The sequence below is a fragment of the Neopsephotus bourkii genome, unplaced genomic scaffold (genome assembly GCF_033783945.1).
Source record: "Neopsephotus bourkii isolate Nb327-2 ecotype Australia unplaced genomic scaffold, CSIRO-AGI_Nbou_v1 NB_207, whole genome shotgun sequence".
In the NCBI taxonomy this organism is placed as follows: Eukaryota; Metazoa; Chordata; class Aves; order Psittaciformes; family Psittacidae; genus Neopsephotus; species Neopsephotus bourkii.
In genome coordinates this window covers 1,382,029-1,406,435 of record NW_026900719.1, presented here as the reverse complement: position 1 = coordinate 1,406,435, position 24,407 = coordinate 1,382,029, and the positions used below count along the sequence as shown (strand labels likewise).

The following is a 24,407-nucleotide window of genomic DNA, read 5'->3' as shown; positions in this document are numbered from 1 at the left end:
CAGTAATAATTGCAACAGGTAGACACGGCAGGAGCAAATGGAAATACCACCTAGTTCTAGCAACAGGCTTTCTAATAAAGGCTAACTAGATCTATGCTACAAGTTTCTGCCAGCATGAGCTATCAGGGGACGAGAAGATGCAATTTTTGGATGCTAAAGCTCTGCTGACAAAACCCTCCAGGACAATATATGGTCAAAACCATGTACCTACCAGAAGCGTTTTACTGTGCTTGGGGATTGTGTATAAGCTATAATGTGTTCACTTGCTAATCCAAGCTGTAAACACACAATGGTGGTACGGTACTGTGGATTTACAAAGCCATGTTAGTATTTACATCACGTGAGCCCATGTCCTTAATTTCACTGGGACTGCTTAAGCAATTGAAAGTATACAGGACGGGGCCTTACCCTTGTGCTGGTAACATTACCTTGAACTCTGCAAGGGGAACAGCCATTTACATCTTCAGTAGATTAGAAGTGTTGGCTTCATTGGAGTTTGCTTTTTGAACAAATTTAATTTGGAGGATTCTGTGCCCCTTTTGTTCCTGGTATGTAAAAAATCTAATCCTTTTATTTTGGTACCCATTCCTGCTTTAAGATAACTAATGACTGCACTTTTTTTTTAAATAGAGTTCCTATTTACCATATACTGGCACTGAAGGACATTAAATCCAAAATCTTGCAAAACTGTGGCAGTTCAGTGGTCACTGGGAATACTGGAGCTAGTTCAACCACTGCATGCCAACAGCTTGCTAAATACAATGTTTTTATCCTGCAGGTAAATTGTCTGTAAAGAAAATAGAGTCTTTATAAGTGCATCTGACATTCTCTGGTGTACTGGGATTGATTTATCTATGAACTGTTCACAGTGAATAATAAATTGACTGGACAACATATGGCATTTGATATTCAAGGACAGTTTTGAGCACACCAAACATGGTTTACTCCATCACAGGGCAATGCGGCTCAAATTAGTATCACAAAATAAGAGCACTCGATTTAATACAACCTGGTTTAAAAGTACCTTCAAAAGGTACCAACAAATCCAGTTGGTTTAGAGGTTCTTAGTTCTGACTCTGGTTTTGTGCATAACATAACTAGCTTTTCTAAACACTGACAGCTTTTTAAATGCGTGTAAGAAGCTGAAAAACTTTTCATGGACATGGGATAAAAAATTATTTCAAATTAATCAAACATTCTCCCTCTATCTAGATACGTACCTATTTAAGAACTGTAAGTGACCCTGAGCCAGTTCAGACCCGAGCTTCTGGTGTCACAGAGGGCAACTCCATGCGCACATTGCATATCCTTATCCGCAGTGCACATGCTATTACTTTCACATTCTTAGCAGCCCCCTACGCAGCCTGACAACCAATGAGGAATATTTCACTGGAAGATGTTGAAGCCACTATATTCCCATAAAATATTTGGGAAGCTGCAGATAATGGTATTCTTGACAATTCTCCTTTCTCTCACTAGGAAACTCCCAAGAAGGTGCTACCACATCAGAACAGTGTTATTGCACACCCTCACCCTGTAAAAATGAAAGCTCTGAAGGAGTTACAGAAACATTTTATGTGATGACAAATGCAGTTTAGGAAGTCTCCACCCTTTTTTCTTTGTATTTGCTTTTTCCTGCACTCCTTTATCCCCTCAACCATGCTAACGTAACCATAAACTGAATAAAACTGCACTGAAGTGATTTGACCTGAATACCAAATCAAACAAAAAAAAAAAAAAAAAACCAAAACAAAACAAAAAACCCAAATCTGAATTTGGTTTCTAAAATAACCCTGCAAATAATCATCTGGTACAACATGGAAGTGGGTAACAGCAGTGCAGTAACAATGAATTATAAAACTCACTCTGCTGACTTGACAAAATGTGTAACCTTACCTGGCCATACAAAATAGGTAGTATTAAAGAAGCACACATTACAGCTTTTTCCCCATTTTAAGTTGGTCAGGGTTAAAATTTCTTGCCATTTCTCAAGGACCACAAGACTACTTAGTATCTATCTCTAATTCCTTGCTGTTTCTCAATCATGCAGTTGCAGTTCCAGGAAAGGACATGTTCATAGAGCTGAATTTCTCAGCAATGAACCTTGTAACTGCCTTTGTATTAGCAAAACAAGAGGAGTGGTCATTTCTTGCTATTGCTGCCTTCATCAGTGTTAAAGCTGCAGTGCTGCTAGTTCACCAAATTAGAAAAATGTGTCAAATTGGGAGGCTAAATTTTCTTCAACAATTTACACATCAAATCCCAGGTGTCATCTTACTCTTTTGAAAAGAACAGCACGCATTTTCCAGTCAGCTGTGACAACTAACTGCTCAATACAGATTGAAAAGTCAAAAAAAAAAAAAAAGGTATGTATTGTGCTATTATATTAATTATAACTTTTTAAGAAAATAAAAGCTTTGTTGCAAACACATTTTGATCACTGAATGAATATGTTCTTTCACATTTCTGAAACATTTTAAGATCCCCAGAGAGAAGATAATGTGTAAGCCTTGCTGTTAAAATTACCACCTCCTCATCCTTAGAGAAACAGTATCCAAAATGCTTACAGTGAATTTTAATGCAGCAGAAATGTAAACACTGTTTCTTCAAGACAATTATTTTTAAACCACCACACCCCCCCATTTTGGAAGACTTCTTGGGCCCAGATGTTACCAGGTGAAATTCAACAGCAGATGTCCTGTCAAAGGCATGCCAAACAAGCTGAATTTATTCTTGTGATCTGCTGGCACTCCAGCGTAAATGGTTCAGTGTTATTAACTGAGTTCTCCCTATGCACCTGAAGTGGATTTAAACTCTCTTTTTGTCTTTCAGGAAGAACCACACAGATCTGATTAGAAGCTACTGGAATGATTAAAGATGCTTAAACTGAAGTGCCTAGCAAGAACAACTAGTACCAGCAGGTTTCTTGCCTTCCCCATCAAAGATCCAGGAGCAGACTTTACCACCCCACTTCTATGCCAGTGTCCTGGTATATCTTTGTATAACCATCTTGTTTTGACAAATTTGCTAGTATGATTTCTAGAGATGACTTGAAACCAACACCCGAGCTGAGAATGTCTAACTCTGAAGTAGCCCTTCTCCTTAGCCCTACTCACAAAAAGCTCAAAACTGGACCTTACCTTTCTTCTCATTCCTCCCCCCCCCTAAAAAGTATAATTCACTATTATTCCTATTTTAATTATCTGCCTGGTGACCTCTTGCCAACACCATCTTTAGGTCAACTTGAATTTTTCCAAGTCTTCACACCTGGGCAGATACACCTGCATAACAAATCACTGAGAATGACCATTCCTCACCATTTGCTTGCACCCTCCAGGGCTGGCATGACAACATGCCCAAAGCTCAATCTTTCCCACAGCTGTGCACACTTTTTTGGCGCCCAACGTGGGGCGACGAAGGGGAAAAGAGAAGCTGGCGGTGGGAGAGCCGGCAAGCACAGCAGCTACACCAGCCCCAGTGACAAGCACAGCAGCATCGCTTGAGAGTTGTGAAGGTTTTGAATGGCTTTTGGGTACCCTTGGGACCTGCCTGCTGATTGTGATGGGCCTACGGCCACACCACCCTGAAAACGCCCGATCTTGTCTGATCTCGGAAGCTAAGCAGGGTCGGGCTCGGTTAGTACTTGGATGGGACGCCACGTCGGGCGCCCTGGGGAGCAGATCAGCCTTGCTTGCCCATAGCCAGCAGCCAAAGCAAAGGGTAAGCCTAGCTGGACTTCTCGCTTGCCACACTGCCCTGTTCCTAATCCCCATGCCTTCCTTCTCCCTGACAGCCTGGGGCAGTGCTAGCAGTGACATCTCCTGCCTCAAGTTCATCTGATTTAAACACAAGACAGTTGTTTCCTTTCCTGAAGTCATACTCCCTCTTCCTCACACAATTGTCAATTCCCAGATGAACTTCTTCGACAACATTCTCATTCATTACACCAAACTGATACATGCCTTGAACACTGCTCACCTCATGCCCAGAGGGAATGCTACTCCTCTGGAAAAACGGCTGCAATGGTGTCAGTCATGATTGTAACACAATACGTATGTGTAATAAGTCTAAACTGAAGGCACAGAAGAAACCACACACGTAGCTTTTCCCAACTTCCAAGAGCTTCTTTCTGCCACTTTAAAGTTCTTTTCATCTTGTTTTTCGGTGCAATGCTGCATACTCTGACAGTGGGGTGAGTGCTATAATGGAATAGATATGAAGAGAGTCTCTGTCTTGAGGAATATCCTTTCAAGGAGAAAGAACATGTAGAGAAAAAAGCCTGAAATCCTTTGGCCTTGCAGAACTTCATTATTTTCACCTCCCACCACTGGCAAAGTCAAACCTATAGGCATCACAGACCTGCACTGCTACTAGTGGACATGTGGGAATTCCTTCAGAAGAAATAAGCAAAACACCATCTACGTCTAGATCGTTACCAGTCTACAGTATGGCAGCATTTACAGCACAAATCCCCAGTGTCCAACCAACCTTCACTCATAAAAGTATGGGCATTTTATTTTCTGCACAAACAACTCTGAGCCTCCTCTGAAAGGAGACTATGCCTCAGCAACTACTTCATTAAGCTTCATCGTTCTAATCAGTATCACATCCACTTTTGTTCTGCTTCACAATTAGTGTCACAAAGTGCACAAGTCATCACAAGCCATGATTTTTTTTAATGAGTCAGAGCTGTACTGCATGCAAGAGACCAGCACCAAGCTAAAACAGCACCTTTGGTTCTGCTCTCTCTCTTCCTGCAAGTTGAGTCCTCTCCCTGCTATGCTCAGTCTGTTTCCATATCTAAAAAGTGCAATTTTAATATGCTGAGAATTTTAGGCACTCCAATAATTTGTAGACACGCCTGAGCTTCTGAATATAAAGGGTCACTCTATGCTAAATTAAAAAGGACTGAATAATCATTTATTTTAAACAAAGCACCTTTTGTTCCATGAAGTTGTTGCTATGCACATTGATGTGGGAATATAACTTGACCACAGGAAAAAAGAAAGCTTTGTAGTTCACAATTTTTTGGCTTACAAACACGGTCCTGTTCACAGTGGTCACAAAGACATCACTTGATTTTTCACCAGTACTAGTAATGAAACAATCTTTTCTTGCTAATGTGTAGTGCTACACAATTAATACACAACTGTAATACAACAGACCCGTCTCTGTGGGTTTGGGGGCTGGAAAGCTTGGGTTCTGAACAGTGTTTCATAGTCCTTCACTGAATGGTACCAGTGATGGGCAATGGGTGATGGTTTACAGTCAGTGGAGCCGTGCCTCTTCATAGCCAGCTCCCATGGTGCAAGGCCCATCCCAGACCTGCTCATGCTGCCCCCTGAAGTTTTTTGCTCCCCATTTTGGATACACAAAGACGTCCTCCATAGCATAAGGCAAGGCTGTGTCAGAGAAGCAATCCTCTCAGGGCAGATTTGTGCCAGGAGTGATAAATTTGCAGGCAGAGAAGACCTACCCAAACCCTGGAGGACACCATAGCCTCCTGGCTCCTGTGCTGCACAGCTGTATGGACAGGCAGTCAAAGGAGCAATCTGGCCTCAGACCAGAGCTGAGACAGCACTGGGCATTTCAACAGCATAGGGGGTTTTTCATCTGCAGTCCTGTAGGTTTAAGTGCTCACTTGAACATGGGCCTTTAGCTCAGGAAAATGAGCTTATAAAGTGTACTTCATTTAAGAATAAATGAAATGGAACCATGGATATGTGAAATTACTTTGGGAACGGAGGCAAAAAAAAAACCCAAATATTTCTTGATGTTGAGTGGGTCCTCAGTGAGACACCTGAAGCCTGGGAACAATATTCTCTCTTCTTAGGCTGCAACAAAACGCATCTTCACTAACCCTAGCATCAGAGAAAATTAGCTATTGCTGCCCTTCTCCAGTTAGAGCTGAATCACTCCTGGCTTTGCAGGCAGGGCTAGGATGGGAACTTCAGGCTGGAGAGGCAGGAAATCTGCCTCTATCACCTTCCCAAAGAAACAGCTGTACTAAGAATCTGATTTAAGACTGCCAGGATGTGAAGGTTATTCTCTGCTGGAGCATAAGCATATATGATGTGAGGCACCAAGCAACTTAGCAACTCAGGAAGAGCAAGCAATGCAAATCATTTCATGAAGCAGCATGTAAGGAGAGAGTCTTTTTGCTACTTCATGATATCAGTGATAATTTGGACAGAGCACTTCTTTTCACCTGTCACCGATTTATAATTTGCTTGATTTTTGCCAAGCTAAGTTGTCATATGGTCTTACACTGAAAGCAACTGCAGTCATCAGTTACCCTCATCTGACATGGGGAAACCAAGATTGCATTTTACATGAAAGAAAATAGGATATCAGTTTAAATTTGGAGTGGAATGGACTGCTTATCTTGAGGCCTTTTCTAATAAAATGAGTTTTGCTCCTCTGGCATTACTAATACTAATTTTCACCGAGTGTATACATTTAGTGATGTTCCGTACCAGACGTCAGAATGCACGTCATTTGTTAACAAAAGTTCTGCAAAACCATGAAAACATGTCACCATGAAAACCAGACTATAGTGACGTTTGTTGGTTCGGTGGCAAAACTGCATCCACTGTCTTTAACCCACAGCACGCTTTCAAGCACGTCATGGACATGATGTTATGTGAGCTTTTACACACAGGTTTGCTTAGGCAGCAGGATTAATGTAGGACAAGAGAACGCTCTGTTGCCTTCACATGATGCCTTTACCCTAGGGACACCCTCTTTCCTTCTTATTTCCTCTGCAAAGAAAATCTAGCTGTCAAGTGTCAGTATGAACTCAGACTAAAAACGCTGATAAGATTTCAGCAATGGAAAACTGCCCTGTTCATTTCCGAGCTTTTCAGCAACTAGAAATAATCTCAGAAAAACAGAAGTACCTACTTACAACATACACAGGCTTGGATTAAAATCAACACTTGACGATTTTCTGCCCCCCACCCTAATGTACAAGTACTAGAATAAAGTCAAATTCTCAGGATGCGGAAAACCCCCACCAACGACACAGACTGCCCGTTTTTTGGCTCTTCAATTTGGCTCTGCTCTGTTAAGCTAGGATGAAATCACAGCAAACACTACACTAACTCTTCTGTTAATTAACAACCTGCTTCGCAACCACACTTTTCATTCCCACAAAAAGTGCTGCATTTTCACAAAGTATCACTTGTAGTAAGGCACTCAAACATGCTAATCGCAGCTTTGCCTCCCTGGGAGATATATGGGCTTACTCTGCATTAGATAAAGGCTTCTGAGTTTATTCCCTTTTATTAGTGTTATTATTTGAAAAAGAAAAATCGAAGTTGTTTTATTTTTGCTAACTTGCACAAATCCAGCTCTAAACAAGGTAAAAAGGGTTAGGCTAACAACAATGTCACAGAAACACAGATAGGAGAGGGCTGGGAAGTAAAAATCTGTAGACATCTCTGATTTTTTTTCCACATAGGCTACTCTGCATTGGCTATGATGGAAATGGGACAGAGAAGTTACGACAGACTATACAAAGCAGATACGATTGTAAAATGCAACATACGCAAATTGTGCAGTGTTGATTCCTATAAACGTTGCATATTCTTTTTTTTTAAATGATCTTCACTTGTATTGCCATTGAGTATTTCAGACTTTTTTCCTTTTGCTTTATTTTTATCCAGTTGCTGGGTACTAATAACAAAGATTGAAAAGTTTAGCCACAAGACAACAGGATCCAGAACTTGTTCATGGCAAATTCCTGTTTACTGCAAGCAGCGATGTATATGAATAAAGAATCTGGGTCAAAAAAGCACAACAGAGGATGCTACCTATCTTTGTACCAAATAGCAGGCAGCTGGGAAACTGGCAAGCTTTAGCACAAAACCAGTAGGAAACTGCTTCAATGAGATCATTTATTTTCAGGGCTTTTTAAAAGTTCAGCCGAAGTAAGAAAAGTTGGTGTTTCCTGTTCAATTAATGCTTCACTTTCCAATAAGATCTAGGCATCTGAGGTTCCTATTTCTGTTTCTATTTTAGCAGTGAAATTTCATCTCGCTAGGAAGGGCAGCACTGATTGTATTCCTAAACAAATTAGCTGGGGACTGTATGTAGGTCTGGGAAAAAGCACTCTTCAGAACAGCTGTCCACTGCTAGACAGGGAAAGTGAGAGAAGAGATGCCTTTGAGAACACATTATTAGGAAACTGCCTGGGAAGAGAAGCCCCAGGGATCTTGATCTATTTTGAAAGCAGCTGCTATACTGATAACATATGATAATCCGTCTGGAAGATTCTAGGGTAATGTTATAACCAGCATAAAACTGATGATGCAATTTTTGACCATGTGCAAGTGATGGGAGATTATACAATACTACAAAAAAGACAAAAAACAGGCCACTGCATTAACAGAATATCTGGAGCACATGAGGAGTAAATTAAGTAGGACATGGAGATATAAGCACATTGGAGCCAGAGAACCCCAGAACAACTTACAATGAGTCATAATTCTCCAAAATAACAAATCAACATAGATGACATATCCAGTCATCATCCAAACCATAATGGCAGTTTCTAAATCAGATCTCGAAAAGAATAACTAATCTCTTGAAACTGAGCATGAGGATGAGCATTTTTTGAACAAAACCTGCAACTAGTAACTTTAAAGAAAAAAATAACTACATAATTCGGTATACAAACACATTTGATTACATAGATGTTACTTGTTGAAGGTGAAGCCCTATTTGAAAATACCATGCTTCAAGAACTGAAGGCTATTCAGAAGTCCACGCACACACAAAACACATTTTGCATTGGCTAATCTTCTAGTTGTATTTCTACATAAATTGGGTCAAAGTCAGCAGAATTTGTCTTTAAAAAAATCCCTTTTCTGAAAATACACATGCAAATCACGTTTACAAAGCCTGTCCTACCTCAGTCTCACTAGAGGTTGTTTCCAGTAGGTCTAGAGTAAATTAATTTAGCTTATTGATATTACTGCATAGGGAAGGGCAAGGCAGATTAGGCTCCAATCTACAATGCTAAAAATAGCCAAGATACACTTGCTGTAGGAGTCTTAAAAATAGCACTGTATTTTAAAATAAAAGATTAAAAAAAAATAAAAAGGTTCCGCTAAGACCTGCAAAAGTCAAGTGCTGAAAACAAAAATTAAAAGCCCAAGACTCCTGTTACAGAAACCCCTACCAGCTCTGTCAGAAGAATAAATGGTAGCCACATCAATGGCAGTGGAAACAGTAGGTAAATTAAGTGTCTATAAGCATACCTTTATTTTAAGGAAATGCATAGGATTATTTTGTTGCAATGCAGACACCAAGTGCTATAAAGCCAGTTAGAGAAATTAAAAGTTGAGGTATATCTATCGCTGTCATTAAGATGTACTGAAGATAAGACTTTCTTTTTGGTGTTCTTACAAGTATAATGGCTTTTACCCTTAGGTAGTTGATACAGTCTATAAGTGAGCATTAGCCTCATGATCATCAGGATGCTCAATAACACACACTCTAACAGGCTGTTTTCTTCATTCAAAGATGAACTGCCAAGCAAAATAGACTACATTCCTACTGCTGCTTCAGGATGTATTAAAAAGCTCAATAGCATGACTGAGCATTTCTGTTTGAACATTGTGTGCTAACGTCTTTCATCTTGCTTTCTCTTTCAGCCGCTTCTTCAGGGAGCAGCTCTGAGCAATGAAGCACTGTGTTTTGTTATTGTTTGCTTCTTTTGAAATGCACAAGCTGTTTCATCTTTAGCTTTGAGAAGATTCTGAACTTGCACATTTTCCAAATCATGGTGTTTGCTCCACCTCCAAAAAAGGGGCAGTAGGTTTTGTGAACTTGCAGGAAGCTCTGGGAAGTGTAAGCCCAGGCTGTGCAGTGAACAACCACCCTGCTGCACTTTTAGGCACTTGTGCTACCAGTCTGGGAAGAAGCAGGAAGGCCAGCAGCCAGCCACCCTGCAAACTCAAGGGATGCCTCATCCCGCTTCCACAAAGGGGTTGTATCAGGGGAAGTCGGCTCAGGGCATGTTGACAGCCCAGCATAAAGTGAGGCCCTGACCTGCTTGGTATACTTCTGAAATTCCCCAAAACTCATTTGGATTACTTTGTTCATTTATTGTCCTTAAGATTTTCACTTCTACTGCTTAATCTACAGTGAGAGGCAGACTGTTCCCAATGCATGATTAAACAGATACAACAGCAGAAAGCAAAGAACAAGAACCCCTGTCTTCCTTTAGTAACTCAGGCCCCATTACCAGTACCAGCAGTGATGCAGGCACTTTATTAAATGGTTAAAATATTTGAGAGAAATGACAGGGCCCAGAACAGTTTGGGCTGGAAGGGACCTTAAAGCTCATCCAATTCCAACACCACTGCCACAGCAGGGACACCTTCCACTAGACCAGGTTGATGAAAGTCCCGTTCAACCTGGCCTTGAGCACTGCCAGGGATGGAGCAGCCACAGCTTCTCTGGGCAGCCTGTGCAGTGCCTCATCCCCAGGTAGACACCCCACAAGGAGTGTCAGCTCTTTGGCTAGCCATGTCTTTGTTCAGATGAATAAAACCTCTGAATTAAGCTCTTCCCTGGTACACTCCAAAAAGCTTCATATTCTACATTTACAGAGACTGCTAGCCCTGGCCGAGCTGAGTGAAAGGTAAGAGTAAAGGTGTCCTTCACCTCTCTCTAATGGAATAAGGAGCGATACCCTACAAAAAGTAGGCTTTGTCCTTTGCAGACTTCGCATTATAGGAGGCAGATGCAAAAGAAAGGTGTCAATCTTTCATTCCTTGCCTGTTGTACAAAATGTTAGAACAAAAATTGCACTGCTAATGAAATCTTACTGTTAAATAAAGACATTTAACACAGACAGGCATTGATCAAAATTAATTCATTTTTAAACACTGTCCATGTTAAAAATAGAAGATCCTTGAACTCTATTGAGGAAACATAATTAATACAAGACAGTACTGCCACTCCCATTATAGGCATCACCAAGCTTACATAGGGGAAGACACCTGATGCTGTGGAGAATAAAGCCATTTTTCTATAAATGCCACCCTACTGTTCTCTCCCATCCCTGCCCACCAGCTTTGAAGAGGGCAAGGTAGAGCTCTCCGTTGATTCACTGGGCACAGCTTAGCCATCTCAATGAGTGAATTTGAAGGTAGAAACAAAAGAATCGTAACATTTTGTTCTACACACTGAACCTCAAAGGTCTTGATCTTGAAATGTCACTGGCCAGAGCTGTCCAAAAAATATGCTTCAGCAAGAACTGTAACCTTTAATGAAAAGGTACAAGTACTTTCTAAGGATATGTCTTCAGCACAAATACAATGTATACAAATAAATCCAAAATAACAGCTGGTCCTTAATGACACAATTTACATAACAAAACCAGAATTGAGTGTTTATGGAACCAGCATTTATAACATGGGTTTACCATCAAACTGCTACTAAAATAAGCCTCTATTTCCATAGATGCTTCCCAGTTCAGTACCTTTTCAGTAACACTGCTAGGAGAAGGAAATCTAATCAGAGTCTAGTGCTTACTGAAATACATATCCCCAGCCAGTTGTTCTTTCAGACAGGAAAATTCATTTCAGGATAATTTCCCTTTTTTGTCAGAGGACCAGCAAGATTTAAATCCCTCTTGAACTTTCAAACTAAGGTTTAACTAAGACTTAGCTGGCATAAGTTATCATGTTGACCACCTGCCTGAATGCTTGACTTAGGTGTGAAGTAGATCACACAGCACACAAGTCAACAAGCCTTGTGATCAACGGTGTCAAAGGTTGACAATACATCTAATAAAAACCAGCACAGGCACCTCCAGAGTCAGCATTCATTGCTAACAATCAATTATCCACCATCTATTCAAGTGCATGTGAAAGCCTTCTTGCGTTACCTGAAAATAAAATTACACCAGGTCAGGTCAGTTTAAATGGCTGGATTTGTTGGATGAAGTCCAGATTTCCCCCCTTCCCCTGTAGTTCAATACCAGATGCAAACATCTAGTAAATCTGCAGTATTCTATTTATTGTAACTAAGCCTCAAATTAAAACTGACAAATAATCCAAGTTAGCATTTGCAGGGCTCAAAAGTCCTTGGAACCAGTTTTATTTAGGTTTGACACTAGTGATTCTATCCAGCATTTCTCTTCTCCAGCAAAAAGAAAGCACCCAACCCTATTTTCAACCCATAAACCCAAGTTCAAGCTTTTAAGAGCTACTGCTCCTCAAATGCTCTGCTACAGCCCTTGTTTTCAGATTACTGAGGTTTGCTGTTGATGTCAGTGAGATGGGAAGTCCAGGACCCAAAAACCTGAGCTCCAGAATACAGAGAACTGAAGAGCTGCTCTACAAGTGTTTTTAACAGGCTGTCATCCAGCTTTCTTTTCATCTCTTCAGTTTGAGTATCCTCATTCTGATACAAGCTCCATAATATTTCTTTGCTTCATAATACTTCTTTTCTCGTCTTATCCATTTATATCATAAAACTAGCTTTTCCTTTCAACTATTATAAGCTGATCTGCTACATCACTGTCAAAAATTAATACCCCACAAATCAAATTGCCCCAATTACATTACCAACTGATGAAAAAAGCATCAGAGAAGAACCACTTTAAGACCAAGTTGACACTCCTGTTGACAAGCGTGTCTGTGCAAAGGGCAACTTTCTGACACCATTTTATTCAGTGAACTGTAAACAATCTCCCTGCCCAAGATATACTTAAGAAAATGCATGGAATAATTTAATAAGTTACCACAATTTTGTGTAGCCCATGTAAGATTTTCTGCAGAAATCCTGCAGTACATGGGATTTCACTAGAAGGCTCTGATAAATTCTTTTCATGCTATATAGGAATATTTCCACCCCACATTTTTAGGTCAAAAAGTGTCCCCTCCTGACACCATATTGTTGCAGCACTGTTTGTGCTTAAATTGGAAGGCATTAGTGGCACAAAATTTGGTGTAAATAACTGTACGTGGAGACAATGGTGTGGATTCAAGCTGCCAGTTTAGGTTCTGACTGATCGCCTCTAAACAAGAACCTGTTTCATGAACTTCATATCACCTCATAGTGTCTGCTACGAGGTAAGGTTATATAATTTCTATTTTGCACAATAAGAACAAAAATAAAATTATCACTAAACACAGAAGTTCAAAACATTTACCTGTTTAGACTACCCTGGAAATACCTTTATGCAAATAATCATTCCTCCAGGAGTGGAGAATGATGTCAAATCAAATAAAGAAACTACATAGCTAAGCAGTGGTGTTCTATCAATGAACACGGAGGTATGTGCCCAATCCATCTAATGTGCTAAAGAAAATGTGGTATCAGAAAGGGGCAGGATGGCTAGTTGAAGAGAAACTGATGCAATTTTCTACTCCACCACAGATCTGCTGGGTGATCCTGGTTACCACTGTTCCATGTCCCCTCCTCTAAGCATGGCTAACAGTCCTGTTGTTTTTCTGTTCAAGTCACCGGGAAGTCACTTGGTGAGCCGTACTAAGAGATGAGGACAAGGGGTAACAGGTTAAAACTTAAACAGGGGAAGTTTAGATTGGATATAAGGAGGAAATTCTTTCCTGCTAGGGTGGTGAGGCACTGGAATGGGTTGCCCAAGGAAGTTGTGAATGCTCCATCCCTGGTAGTGTTCAAGGCCAGGTTGGACAGAGCCCTGGGTGGCATGGTTTAGTGTGAGGTGTCCCTGCCCATGGCAGGGTGGCTGGAACTAGATGATCTTAAGATCCTTTCCAACCCTAACTATTCTATGAGTCTATGAGTTACGCTATAGCTAGAGATGTCTTGTTAAAGGGCCAGAAAGAATTTACATGCTCAGAAACCTCCCAGAGCTCTCCATGATATCAAGTGATGTCTTGCTCTGCAGTATGGATAAGGCTATTTTGCTGTGCGTGTCTGAGAAGCAGTTATGTCAATATCTTTGAAATTCACTAATAAATTCTGGTTTGATCATTCTTTCTCCAGTCCTTCCAGGCAAAACTTCACATAAAGGATGCACCTTTGAGATATCTTGCATCCTTCTCCCTTATCCCCCAAGAAAGTTTAGGACTGAGTCTTAGATGAGTGGATATCGGTTCAGCCACTGGTACATTTGTATGGAAAACCAAAGCAAAACCTACATTAGGAAAGTTCTTTCAGGATGCTATGAGAAAGTAAAACAATAAGACATCATTGGGGAGCTCATTTTAGAGAAATCACAGCAGGATGCACAGCCATAGAAAAAATAATTCAAAAATCTGACCTAGATAACAATATTTCCTAGTGACTAGCATTCGTTAAAAACAAGATATTAGAAGCGTACTGCACAGGATTCTTTGAAGCCTGAGTGTCACATTCAGTTTAAATAACCCAAGAAAACTCAGATAAAAATAAAAGCAACTTTCATTTTTTTACCTCACCAAAAAATTGCAACAAAGCAAGCTGAGAGTTTTGCTATTAAGAGGCGGCTAATAATAAGTGAGTATGAAACAGAGCTTTCACAGTAGGATTTGACATGAGTGACTGCCTTCTTTGGCTAAGAGTGAAGCTGGTAAGCTTGCAGACCTGGGTGTTGGGTTCAAAGGGATTCTAAAGGCAGAAGCAAAACCCAGCAGAAAGTCTCCAAGTTTCCATACTATAAAACTTAAGCATTTTCCACACAATTTTAGTGGCAAATCATGAAAATTAAATATGCTGTCTGATAGCAGCAGTATGCTAGCACGTGTCAGGAAGTCTCCTTCAAGCATTTCCTACTTTCCTGCTTCTCCTTAAATGCTACAGTGAAAATCCTTCTTACAAAAGGAAGCTCAGTTGCATCTTCCCAGAAGAAGGAGGAAGAATCAAACCCCTTCCTCCTTGAGGAAGCTTTTGAGTTTTGCTGAATACGGCCCCAAGTTACCTCTCCATTTCAAGAAAATACTTGCATGCCTCTAAACTCAAAGTTAAGCACGTGCTTAAGCAGTATACTAATGCCAAAGTGCCTTTCTACATCAAGCCTGTATTCACAAGTAGCTTGAAAAAAAGTATTCCAATCTATTTTGCTACTTAATCATTCAATCAGGATCACGATGCTTTTTTCCTGTAACTGGATGGACACTTCTCCTTTGGAGGACACCATTGCCATTAAATAGTATACAAATAATCTTTCCTCCCTACCTTAAGTTCCACATGACTGATTTGGGACTCTACATTAACCTTGGCAGCTAAAATTGTATAAAATGTTTAATGCTTAATAAAGGAGTTTCTTCTTCCATGCATGAATGTGAGGTTTTTGTTTTCAGCCCCTCAAACTCCAGAAAAGGGAACAGTATCCTTTTCATTTATTTACTTCATTTTACCTGAGCCCCTTCTTCTGAGGACCATTTCAGTATGAGTTTGGATCTTAATAATGAAATTCTAGGAGAAGTTGTCAAGAACAATAAGAGACTGACAACTGCAATGTGCCACAACACTCGTAGTAGATGAACTTACACTAGGTAGGGATAGGGCCACTTAAGCTCTGAAACAGGAGCTCATTCTTTGGGGATACAAATTTGATCTCTATTACACTATGGGCAAATCAGGCACAACTTCAGGACACTGAATGGAATTACAACAACAAGAGAGAAGAATGAGATAACTGGTTTTATAGAACATGATTCAAGAAGCTGAAGCAGCCTGTAGGTCTGTCATGCTCTCCCCAACCCCAAGTCTATATGGACTCACAGGACGTAATTCAGGGGAGAAATAAAATAAAATAAAATAAAAGAAACTCAGATTCTCACAGCACCTTTTGGTTGGTTTTGGTTGTTTGGTGTTTTTTTTTTTCCCCAAGGTATTGTTCTGGTCCTAATAAATACTCCGCTTTCACAATAAGATCAGCAAACAAGTTACACAAGCACCTGGTGTATTTCCTTGAATTCCCCCCCTTATTTTCTCCATAGGGAAATACTAGAACATCGGTCCTGATGGAAGGCTGCCCAAAATCTGTACTTAGGCTGTGACTAAGAATTGCTTTGGATTGTTCAAATCCCAAATTCAGTGAAACAGTTAAATTTATGCTTAGGTTTATTTCTACTGAGCTAAAGCCTTACCTATATGCAGAAGTCTCACTGAAATCAGAAGGATTTAAAACATATACTCACACTTACCCAAGGGAGATGGATTTAGCATAATGTTCGACTGCTCTACAGAGATGGGACTTAGCACAAGTCAAGGCAAGCAACATATTAAATTTAAAAATACTGTTCTGTGCTCTGGTGATATCACAATAATTAAGGTGCGACTGTTGAAGTAGCAAATCACACTCTGCACCCTAACCTACTTCGCAAAGAATATACTTATAAATCAATGAAATAAAGATATTTCAGACATACCATTAATTGTACCACACATTTGCTACTCTATTTTAGAGTTATTTTGTCATCTGTCTGGTTCACTTCACCAGGAATAGGAGAGTCCTATTTCCACATGAAGACTTGCTCCCATCATTGGAAGATAATATAAACTTCAGATAAAGTAAAATTAGTGCCAAAATGCAGGTAACTCACCTGAGGATGAGCCCTCTCAGACTAATATCATAACCTATCATTATTTCAATCCCTACTCCAGAGACACTGGGAGAGGCTGTGGCTTCAGCCATTGTCTGAAATACAATTTTGGTGACTGTAAAATCCAGTCAGATCCACAAGCACAAATCCAAATTATCCAAGTTAGTTATATTGTTCTCCAAAGTCTTAATACGTCTTATCTTAATGTATAACTTAACATGTTATCAAAAGAAATACATCTTAGAAAAGTTTATGTATGTAGAATTTACAATCAGAAATAATTTAAAAAAAAATGGAAATCTAATTGTGGATGGATCCAAGTGACTTTATTTTAGAAAAGCTCTTTCGCATTTACCAAAGCAACGAATGTTAAGTCCCACATCTCAGGCTCAAAAGCCCAGAAACAGCTGCTTAGTGGAGATCCATTAAGCAACTGACACATGTATAGCATAATTCTGTGATGACTGTCACATGATGATCTCCATATACATGTATATACAAATGTAACTTAACTGTATAGTGTATACTTTATAAAAGCATTAAAAATACATACACAGATTATATTTAACAATATTAAAATTGTACCAGGTTCTGTAATAAATTAATGGAATTTCCAATTATACAAATGTAGTAGTTCTTCAAAAAAAGCAGCAAAAAAATCTTTTCCTTAACTAATATTAAAAGATACTGAAACTTACATTAAGCAGATGTATAAGAAAGTACCAGTTTTACTGGGGATTTTATAAAAACATTATTTTCTGCTTTGCTTGTGGTTGTGTTCCTCAGACTTATTACTGCAATTCTCTTGCAGTTCGGTTAAATGTCAGTGCTCCAATTACTTTAATAGTCAAACTGTGTGCTATTTTCACCACACAGTCATTCAGGCTTGTCATGTTTGACAAATCCAGTAATTGAGATGAACTCTTAGAGAATACTGACATATAACCAGTCGTTTCCTACTGCAGAACATTGACCTCTGCAAGGTAAACCACAGAGGATTTATTCAGCAGCTTGAAAAAAAACCAAACAGGCTTGTTAAGTTTAAGATCATCATTTCCCACATCTCCACTCATTCCCTTGTTTATTCACTTTATGTTCCATTGGGATGGAAATTAAACCATTAAGAGAACTTTGAATAAGTATTAAAAAAGGGACTAAAGCAAAAATTCTGAAAATCTATTGTAAATTAAAGATTGACTAACAGATTACTAGAGGCTGAGTGAACTGTCAAACCACTTAAATCCCCCCTCAATCCTTCCCTGCCCCCAAGCAGCTTCACTTCACCCCAGCTTCAGCTCATTAACAGAAAAAGGTATTATACCAATTACTTAAAGTATTTATTGAACAATGCTTGTTTCAGTCAGTCAGTACAGTACATTAACCCTTGCCAGGCATTTTTATTTTCCCCATGCCTCCAAAATGATGTCCTGCAGCCAGTATGTTGGCAAGGCACTGAAACGTCAGGATTACCTCCATTTACTTCAGATACACTGAGCCAAGCACAAGCGCTGCAAAACCTACGAAGTGTGTACTTACTGGACTGGCAGGTTCTTGGGTGATGCCTCTGGGACAACCATCAGAATTTGACAGGTCTGGACAGCTCCAAGCCCATCACATTTGTATTAAAAAAAACAAATATTTTGCAATGCCAGCTCATTACAAAGAGAAAAATGCAACAAATGTTTGGGATGAGAACACAACCTGATTCAAACGCAATTCTGATGCTTCCCTGTGACTTACATCAACTGGGAAGCTAATGCTACTTTTCTTACAGTTATGAAAGTTACTGCGGACCTTTCTAACAGAATTTAGCCCATCTCTGGAAGAAGTGCTGCCATTACATATAAGGAATAATAACAATAGTAATAAAGGAGTTATCAAAAGAAAACAGTGGATGAAAACAAAGAAGAAATAATCCACACAGACAGTACCAGCTTCCAAGAAATGACCTTTGCTGTTGCCAAAGTTAAGCGTTCCTTTGAACGCTTCCAACTGCCTTTATCAGTGACAGCGACTGCTCTAGGACACATTACCAAACTGGGCTATTAAGAGACTTTGCTTCATGTCCCATTTCCCAAAGATTTTTTGCTTGATCTTGGGCAAGTGAATTAATTTATCTATTTTACAAGATGACTGCCTGCTCCTCCCTGGATTTTTTAAAATAAATATGTTAACTATTACAGGTCACTTCAACTCTGTAGGGAATAAACACCTCTTAAGTAGCAAAGATAGCCTGCCCATATAATTTTTTTAATACCTACTAATTCACAACCAAGTGTACAGCAACAGGAATCGGCTGAGAAGGCAGAACTAAGAGCAAAAGACTTTTTGTAGAAAACAAATAGCTAGAAATTTCTTGTGCAAAATTATTTCCTTGTAAAAGAAACAGTTCAAATGCACAATAGAAGGGGAAAGTGAATAACTAAGCAGCTGCTCTCTGATTAAATTACTATACATTTATTTTCCTACTGTTTCCTTCCAGTATTACTTTTTCAATTAGGCAGGCATTGCTCACCTGAGACAGAGACCAGAAGCCTATGAGGCTACTTACAGCATCTGGTAGCATATAAAGCCTAAGAGCTGGCGAGTGAGAACAGCCTCTCCCACTGCCAAGGTCACTTAACTCTGACCAAGGACGAAGGCAGTAAGCACCCCTTGAGCCGGAGACTCCAGATTCCAGCCTTTTCCATCAGAACGCACAAGTTCTTCATGAAAGACGGTAGTTACTCATACATCATGCATTCAAACAGAAATTCACCAGTGGTACAGGGTGCAGCTGACTGCCTTTGCCTCGAGGAGTCTGACTCAAACAGGACTCTAACTCATAGTTCTTCTCATGGTCACATAATCCTTAGTATCTCCATGGGTTAGGTACACTGTGTGTCCATCCTTACCAAGCAGTGCATTTGCAGAGATCATGAATTAACTGTCTACTTTTTCACACAACACAAACCCAGCCAGGTCTTGTGATGAAGAACAACCAGCAGCAAGGTGGTCACAAAGGAGACTAGGCACTCTCCTAAGGTACTGCATGCTGAACAGCAGTGTTCCTGAAGGGAGCATATTCTCTGGCACCATCTGCATGTGACTGCAGCTGCTGAAGGAGTTCCTGTAAGCGTCAAAGCATTACGCAGTGCTAATCCGGAGCATCTGCAAGCACCATCACAACACAGGGAGGACCATCTCCTTGGGTTTAGCAATGAACACCCATGGCTAACACGCATTAGGAGGGAGGCTTCACCATGGCTTCACCGCCTCCTTTAACAGTGGGGCTCTGGCAGAAAACCTTTGCTTTTCTGTTAATGAGGTGTAAAGCAACCTCCTAATTGGGCATACCTAGTGCTTTGAGGTCTGCACTGAGCTGCCTACTGCTCAGCAGGTAGAGTTTGAGGTGCTGGTCATCGCGTGTGAAGCTGTAAACAGCCATCAGACTGCTCAGCTGTGAAAAATAGGGGGAAAGGCATTTTCCTGTCACAAAGCACAGTAAATCCAAGCCTGTGAACCCCCAGAACACCATCCTGCTCCCTTTCCCAGTAAACCCAAGCCTCATCTGATGCATTTAAGTGACTGCCCCTCTCCCTGCACCTTACTGCCACAGCTGCAGAGTGGATTCTCACCACTGTACCAAGAAAACAGGATTGCAACTCCAATACCCTTCAAGAAAGGTATTAAACTGCAGACCACAGCAGGGAGCAAGTTCTTCAAACAAACTAGAACATGATGACCTTCAGGGTATGATTAAGGAAAGCTGATCCTTATGGCTGCGGGTCTGCAGGTGACTCTTTCCTAGGACCTTGCTTGCAAAGCCCCATTTATTAGACTGTATTTGGGGCAAAGGCAGAGCTTGCATTCCTAGGTTGTACATACAATACACTGGCCTGGCCTTTGTTGCCTGTGTCAGGTTATTGATGTTACCTGGTAACTAGCACACAATTCAGATTAGTTGAAAATTTTATTCACAGGGTTATCATTGATAAATCACACAAAAAAAGACACTATAATTAGCCAGTGGCTAACAGCTAAGAAGAGACTGCTTTCCAACATTTCCCTTTTGCTGCCATACAAAGCAAATTACTGTACAAGATACGGTTTCTAACAATTATATGAGAAACCAACACGTCATGTAAAACACCAGATTTACATGGTTTTCTTTCCGCACAAAAATCCGGGGAAAGAACTTTCTCACTATATATCTGTTCCTTAGAGAGAGGGGGAGCTGCCTCATGAAATTAATCTTTTCCTTTAATAGTCAGTCATCAGTATTTCTCAGGGAACGTTTTCAGGCCCCAGAGACTGGCAAAGCCACTTTTGCCACTTTTTGTTTCAAAGTCAGATGTATCTTTTTTTGGCAGTCTTAAAACAGATTACTGCATCCTGTTGGGTTTTCTCCTTTTTTCCAAGCCACATCCTCCTCTGCAGTCAAAGTTCCATCCAGCCAGATGTTTGAACATGTAGCCAAGACGACTTTAATCTTGCTGAAAAAGGCAACAAGGAGGGAAGAGCAAAAGGGCAGGCAGAAAACATTATTAATGGCTCTAAACTGGGAACACAGAAGACTGAAAGGAGCAAAACCAAATGAGTATCAACTAGGACTGTGGCTTATGCATTCCAAAAATGCTACTTCGCAGAGTGGCCTGCAAGCCAGGCAGGTGGGTGCCTTGTCTTCCATGAGACTCTAGGGTGGAAGGAGAAGAATAAATCACCCAGGGCACTTGTAATCTGTATTTAAGGATAGATGTTTAAAGCTGTAGCTCTTCAGGGGCTAAATACAGGACAGACATCTTGCTGTTTGGTTGAAGAACAAGGATTACATTAGAGTACTTGCCCAGACCTGTAACAATTTAAAGAAGTATCAACAGCCTTTCATCACTAATTAGACCACCAAGGGGCTGGAAAAGGCAAGTTTATTTGCAGACCTGAAAATATGTATGCTTGGGGGCTCTCAATCATACTCAAACATGTAGTCACAGTGTAGTTAAAGAGTGATTTACTCAGTTACAAAATTAACAAATGTTCCTTTCCTTAAAAATACATTTGTGTTATTCTCAATAATGTCATTTTGGATTACTTCATGGATTTTTGACTTACAGATAGTTCACTTTGTGCTGGCTTATGAAAACAAATAATAAAATCAGAACACAAATTATCTTCTAGATGTTAAAATTGCACTACCTTGCAAGAGAACTCATGGGGCAGGGGGGAAAGGGTGTAATTATTAATAATTCCCATTATGTGGTTCCCAAAGTATAGACATGATGGCCACACTGATAATGCATATGAGATCAGTTTCATGATCAATAATTCCATCATCTCACAAGCCATTATCATAAAGTACAACAAAACGAGAACCTTAGCCCAGGCCCCAAAGCCGATAAACACTAAAACAGTGAATACAAGCTGCAAGTAAGGTGCAACATAACTGAAACCAAGGGCAACAACTCTAAGAGCAAATAAATCAACATTGCAATGAGCGACTATTAATCAGAAACAATGAATGTTTGTAACAGATTTGTTTTGACGCACTCTGGTCAGATCTGTAGTTATCTCAACCCTTCAGGCCCCACTGTCATGGTTTAAACCAAGCCAGTAACTCAGAACCACACAACTGCTTGCTCAACCCTTCCCACCACCACCCCTTCACTCCCCAGTGAGATGGGGAGGAGAATGGAAAGAATGCAACTCCCATAGGATAAGAACAGTCCAGTAACTAAGTTATAATACACAACTACCATTACCACCACCAATACTGATAAGGGAATAACAAGGGGAGAGAATGTAAAACTAAAAAGGCAAAAAACAATAAACACAACTGATGAACAAACACAGTTGTTCACCACCTACTGACTGGTACCCAGCCTGATCTCAGCAGCATTCTGGGCCTTCTGCCCAGCAGCATTGTGCCCCCAGTTTATATAGTGGGCATGACGTGCTGCGGCATGGAATACCCCTTTGGCTAGTTTGGGTCAGGTGTCCCGTCTCTGTTTCCTCCCAGCTTCTTGTGCCCCTCCTCACTGGCAGAGCATGAGAGGCTGGAAAGTCCTCGATCAGGGTAAGCATTACTTAGCAACTACCAAAACATTGGTGTGTTATCAGCATTGCTCTCAGACTAAAGCCGAAACACAGCCCTGCACCAGCTACTAGGAAGGTAAAAAAAAACAAACCCAAACTGTTATAGCTGAAACCAGGACACTACCACAACAATCTCCATTCATATCTCCAAGCTTCTGAATTACTTAAATCTGTCTATAAAGCACCCCAATATATTCTAAGTGGTATGGTTACATTTATGAAGAATGCCATAAATTTGTGTTAATAATACCAAATAAAGAACATATTAACATGTCGGGAGTGGAGAAGCCAAAGGGCCAGATATCTTGATATCTTGTAAACAAACATTCCTTTGAAGTGATTCTTTTGAAATCACAGTAACCATTTCAATCTCAGAAACAATTAGTTTTGGTTATGTGCCCACGCTGGTATGAGTGATCTTTAATATTCCTGACATGTACATTGCCAACAACTGTACTAGGTTCTTTACAGAACAAAATATGTAATCCTTGCTTTGATAGGCTTACAGTCTTCAGAGACGAGAAGAGTGAGAGCACAAAGACAAGAGGAAAGAAATGGCTTAGTCTGTGTCTCCCAAACTATAGGTTACTAAACATTGTGCAAACATTACTGAACGCATTTATGTGCAATTCGATTACTATAGTGCATTTTCTTAAAGTGCCACAGCCTCACACAAAGGAAGGTGCGTTCACATCAGGGCTGCATCCTACAAGATACAGGAAAAAGGGAAGAGCCTTTAGGGGTGTCCTAACAGGATAGAAAGAGCTTTGTGAGTAATTGTCTCCTCCCATAACCACTTAAACCTGAGATAAAACACACTTAACTCAGCCTTAATGATGCTGTCATAAACTTACTGATGTAGAAGAGACACCCCCCCTTCCAAAAACAAAGACAATAAGAGAAACAAGTCACAGCTTTATCTTGCTGCTAAATGAGGCCTCCTTTTAACCATGTTTGCTTTATATGGCTCTGGGGGCTATGATGCCTTTGGCAAAATCTTGTTTGAATTGCTAAAGTATAATCTCACAGCCCAGACTGAGCTTCTTTTGTTTAGTCTGAGAATTTAAACCATTTTGACCATTCCAAGACAACACACTCCATGGCACCTGTCTTTTCAGTCAGATTCTGTGCATATTATACAGAATTTTTAACATAAACACACAGATGCAATATGCCGTCTAATCTGTTTCCCTTTTAATCTGAATAAGCACAGTAGCTGCTGAAGAATTTCCGTTAATTGCCCTCAAACATCTGTTGAATAACTGAGAAAATATGAATCAAATGGGTATCTCTGATACATGTGTTTTCTTTATGTCTTCTATATACACATTCATAAGTGTATGCTAATATATCAACCACTAAAACCAATAGGAAACTTCAAATTATTTTGATTGGAAACTGAATTTTATTCCTAAGGGCACAAACTTGCAGATGCCCAACACTGCTGCCTACACTTGAGAAGGAAGCTAACAAAAGTTACCAAGTAAGAAGGAAAAAAAACCAAACCAAAAAACCAAACCAAAAACCCAACAGAACTCTTCACACAATAAAAATAATAAGATGAAACAACATAACACAGAGGATGCCTGTCTTGGTGCTACAAAAAGGCACCATTTGAACTTATTTGTCTGGCTGGTTTTCATCCCACCAGAACCCTATCAACAATATGATAACCATGTATTACACGCTGCCTACTTACTGTTAACACACACTTAATCCTGCCAACACCAGTTCTACAGAAAACATTATCAGCATGCAACCATAAATGAACAAAATTACCATCTGCACACTGAAGAACAGAATCAC

General features: G+C 40.1%; 1 protein-coding gene across 23 annotated transcripts in view; it reads right to left on the bottom strand.

Annotated features, from left to right (window-relative positions):
* Positions 1 to 24,407, bottom strand: part of LOC133207434 (poly(rC)-binding protein 3-like) — a 496,208-nt gene that overhangs the window by 80,101 nt on the left and 391,700 nt on the right. The window contains exon 1 of one of the 23 annotated variants that reach the window (XM_061344334.1): positions 23,266 to 23,346. The exons of the other annotated variants lie outside the window; for them this stretch is intronic. The gene's annotated coding sequence lies outside the window, so the exon portion shown is untranslated. Of the gene's footprint in view, positions 1 to 23,265; positions 23,347 to 24,407 lie in introns of those variants that run through there. 23 annotated transcript variants of the gene reach the window in all.